Genomic DNA, 4,778 nt, shown 5'->3' with positions numbered 1-4,778 from the left:
CATGCCAGCCAGACTTTTCTTTCTAAAGCTAATATTTGGTCATACCGCTCTCCTTAACAAACTTTTAGATCTTTTCTAATCCAAACTCCTTTACATTGCATTCAAGATCTTCCACTATCTGGCAACAAACTGCCCTTCCAGATTTCAGTTGCAATTTCTTCCTTATGTTCTTTTCTTTTTTTTTAAAAAAGATTTTATTTATTTATTCATGAGAGACAGAGAGAGAGAGAGGCAGAGGCAGAGGGAGAAGCAGGCTCCCCGCTGAGCAGGGAGCCCGATGCAGGACTTGATCCCAGGACCCCCGGATCATGACCTGAGCAGAAGGTAGATGCGTAACCGACTGAGCCACCCAGGCTCCCTCTTCCTTATTTCCATTTGCAGTAAAAGCTCATGGTTTTCTTGAGAAAGAATTGCATTTGGAAAAAAAAATGCATTTGTGCATCTCTATTCCTTGACTTGTTTCCTCTGCTTATGTTGTCACTTAACTTCGCTTCACAGCATTAATTGTGCTTATTGCAAGGTCTTTACATGTCTGTCTCTTCTGGTAGATGGTATATGAGCTTATTTATTTTTATTTGTTTGTTATGGACCTACCACAAAATAGGTCACTCAGATTGTGTGTTTTCAGTTAGTCAAGGAATGCTGATTAATTCTTTCTAGAGAATTTCTTAGTCTGGTTAGAAGATATACAACCTGGGTTGGAATGAGAAAAGTGTTTAACTATGTACTGACACATTTTTCTTTTTATAATATATAGTTGGTTTCTTTTTCTTATAAAACATAATTACTAGTGATGAATCAATTATCTGTACTCCTCTGTTCAACCCGGCTGAATACTCATACTTTTCTCTGTAAGTCAGATGAAGTAATTGAGTGTTAGTCATTAGATCTACCCTCTACAACACACCCACTAACACTCTGCTGGATCTTAGGGAAAAAAAGCAAACCTAAAGCATTTAATGCAGTATATTTGCAAAAGAGGTCTAAGAAAAGCTGCCTTTGCTGTCATGGTCAAGAGAGGAGGAGGAATGGCTGCTGCTAGTGCTGGGGTCCAAAGAGGGACACGCTGGAGCTGGGCCGCTGAGACTGAGTGAGGTACAGATGTGCCACCCGCAGATGCCGCAGCCTCTTGGGGCCCACATGGACCCTCTGCCTGAGTGTGTAATGAGGCAGGGAGACTCAAACCCAGCAGCTATGCCACATGCAGTGGAAGATATTCAAAGAGATGACAGGTGCATGTCTCAGCATAACAGATTTCTCCTGGACTATAAAGACAATGAACCTGATGTACTGTTTGTGGGGGACTCTGTGGTGCAGTTGATGGCACCAATATGAAATATGGCGAGAGCTTTTTTTCCCCACTTCATGCACGGAATTTTGGAATTGGAGGAGATGCAACAAGACTTGTTTTGTGCAGACTAAAAGGATGGAGAACTGGAGAATATTAAACCTAAGGTCATTGTTGTCTGGGAAGGAACAAACAAGCATGAAAACATGGCAGAAGAAGCAGCAGATGGAATTGAGGCCATCATACAACTTATCAACACAAGGTAGCAGCAGACCAAAGTCTTTGTACTGGGTTTGTTTCCTTGAGGTGAGAAGCCCCACCCTTTGAGGTGAAAGAATGCCAAGGTGAACCAACTCCTTACGGTTTCCCTGCTGAGCTTGCCTGTGTTCAGCACTGGATACAGATGAGGGCTTCGTGCATGCAGACAGCACCCTCTCCCGCCACCACATGTTTGATTTTCTGCATCTCACAGGGGGGTTTAGACAACGTTCTGCAAACCCCTGCATGAACTCATCATGCAATTGTTGGAGGAAACACCTGTGGTGAAACAAACCACCATTGCCTGACTGGCTCCCATCAGTGTTAAGAGCACCCAGGCTTCCTCAGATTGGTTATATGGCTGGTACTACAGAATCCTTCTCTTAAGGCACTTTGCATTGTATCGAATGTTCCTGGATGTTAATATCTAGTGTTTGAAGGGCAGGAGGGATTTAAGTTGGTCCTGTACATAGAAGGGTTGTTTGACATGAAAGAAAAATTAGTCAAGGAAGATTGTTCTTTAAATTCATTTGAAACCAGAAGGGGACTTTTTAGTCATACGTGTGACACATTCATTGAATTATAAGTTTTCCCTAGGACAACATCAAGTTTAAGTACTGAACAAAATGAAATTTTTTTTCTTGGCCTTTGTTTCTATGGTTTATGTCATATATAGCAATGATCAGGATCACAACTACTAGGCTTTAAAATGGATGGTTTTTCCAGTTATTAAAGTTCATAATTTAGCCTTTTGTTTTTATTTTGCTTTATTCATGCGTATTCACATTTCCTTAACATATAGCATCAGATTGAACAACTAGTCACTCAAATAAGGGGAATGTTATGGTTACAAATGAATTTGTTCCACTCTCTTAATCTTTCCCATGTTTAGCAGTAGAAGATAAGTTTTGCCCCATTTGGGGGACTCAATGGAACGTATTATATTTATGCTGCTGAATACCATGTCTATAATAAACCCATGCATACTGCTTTTCCTCCCTGTTTCCCCTCATCCCCCATCTCTGTTTGTTTGTTTGGGGGTCTTTGTTGATATTACAGGCTTTTAACACATTTTTTACTTAGGAGCTCTGTTGCTGGAAGTATAAGTCCCCAGCCAATTACTCTCATCATGATATTATTGATGTGTAATTCATTCCTGTGTGGTGTTCTGTGCATAGAGTCCATGTAGTGCTATCCATATTCAGAGTTCTGGTTTGTTTTGTTTTGTTTTTCCCTTAAAATGTGTTACAGTTTCCTTTTATGAAAAAAAAAAATCAGGATTCTATTTCCCATTCCATAAGCCCTGACATATTTCAAGTTCTATAGTATCTTAAGGTGTATGTTTTCTTCTTCACTGGCTTAATTTTTAAATTATAACAGTTCAGAAAAATTTGGCCGTTTTTCATGGGGAAACAAATGGAGCTGCTCTTCAGAATAGGCATTCTACCTTGATCCCACCATTTTAGTGAAAAAGAACCAGGCTTGTTTAACTTTCAGGGTTTTTCATTAATGTATTTTCATCTGAGAATTTCTTTCAAGAGAGCTCTTTGTAATCTTAATGGTTTGCTTGAACTACAAGAACTGCCATTTAAAAAATAATGGGACAATACATGGTTTATTGTTCAGTATACCTGTGGAAAATGTACAAACTGGATCTACCAACAAATATGTTAAACTGGACCAGGTGGGTATTGAAGTAACTTATTAAAATATGCTCTACACTAATTCTGCTTAATGTTCAAATTCAGTAACTAAGCATATGTTTTATGTTCTGCTTGCAAGGCAAATGGCAGTGCTTTTGTATGTTGGAGGGGAGTTGCTGATTTGTGCAAAAGCCACTTCTGTTTGAGGGGGATAGAACCTGGGCTGGTGTTTTCCTTGTGAAACGTCTTTCTAGGAATTTTTTTTTTTTGGCCTTATTTTTTTAATACATTTCTAAATGTATCATGTCTTCATTAACAACAAAAAGACTTGCCGTGTTTACTAAACCTGTTTACTACATTAAAATTTCCTTTCAAAAAGAAAAAGAGCAGGAGTGCTCTAAAGATACTGAGTTGTTTTCCAAGACACAGAGTTGCTAATGGAGGACATACCATGCCTTCTCAGTGTGCTTTGTGAATAAACTGAAAACCTTATGGCCCCCTTTATAACAAAAAACCTAAGCAATTGAAGGAGTAGTTTTAATAAAACCAAATCATATTCTAAACAGGTGCCAGTATTACTATGTCCGAGGCCAACCTCATATGTATTTTAAAAATAATTTCCAGAGATTCCATGCAAATGAGTCAGAGAAGTAAAAATAATCAAGAAATTTGTGTGATTTAACATTTTTTTTTCATTTGTTAAGTTTCTGGGGCTAATTTACTGAGAACAAATCAGAAATAGGAAATAAGGAAGGGGGTAGGGGAAGGGGGAGGGAGAAGAGAGGAAAAGGCATCATGGACCTTGCCCAAAGTCATTCTGAAACAATATTTATTAAATTGAATATACATGAACTTTTACTTTCTTCCTACAACTACTGTTCACATTATGTAGAATATAAACATTTTTACATTTATGAAAGTTTTTCTAATACATATATTATTCTAAATCACATAATTTGAAATATCTCAATGATAACCTATAGCTTTTAGAACTAGTGAATTAGAGATGCCTGGGTGGCTCAGTCAGTTAAGGGTCTGCCTTCAGCTCAGGTTATGATCCCAGGGTCCTGGGATTGAGCTCCACAGGCTCCCTGCTCAGCGGGAAGCCTGCTTCTCCCTCTCCCACTCCCCCTGCTGTGCTCTCTCTCTCTCCCACTCTTTGACAAACAAATAAAATCTTTTTTTTTAAAAAGCTAGTGAATTAAGTTAGATTATGTAACTAGTTCATCTAAAATAAATACATCTTTTTCTTTAAAGATTTTAAAAGAGAGAGAGAGAGAGCATGAGGTAAGGGGCAGAAAGAGAAGGAGAGGAAGAATCTCAAGCAGACTCTGTGCTAAGCTCAGAGCCCAGTGCAGTACTAGATCCCATGACCCTGAGATCATGATCTGAGCCAAAATCAAGAGTTGGATGCTTAACCAACTGAGCCACCCAGGCGCCCCATAAGTACATCTTTTATATGTAATCTTGGCAACTCAAAATGATGAAAGAAAACTAAATGCTATAAAATTTTGGATGTATTTCTTATGTCAATATATATTTTTTATTTGTATTTGTTTTGGTTGTAATGGAAAAAAAAAACTATATAT

General features: G+C 38.3%; 1 pseudogene; it reads left to right on the top strand.

Moving 5' to 3' along the window:
• Positions 1–1,164: 1,164 nt before the first annotated feature.
• On the top strand, positions 1,165–1,895 carry LOC118016497 (annotated as a pseudogene).
• The last annotated feature ends 2,883 nt before the right edge of the window (positions 1,896–4,778 follow it).

This window comes from Mirounga leonina, unplaced genomic scaffold, assembly GCF_011800145.1.
Source record: "Mirounga leonina isolate KUSES-001 unplaced genomic scaffold, KU_Mleo_1.0 Mir_168, whole genome shotgun sequence".
NCBI classification, from domain to species: Eukaryota; Metazoa; Chordata; class Mammalia; order Carnivora; family Phocidae; genus Mirounga; species Mirounga leonina.
The sequence above is the reverse complement of the archived record's forward strand: the minus strand, read 5'-3'. Positions and strand labels throughout refer to the sequence as shown.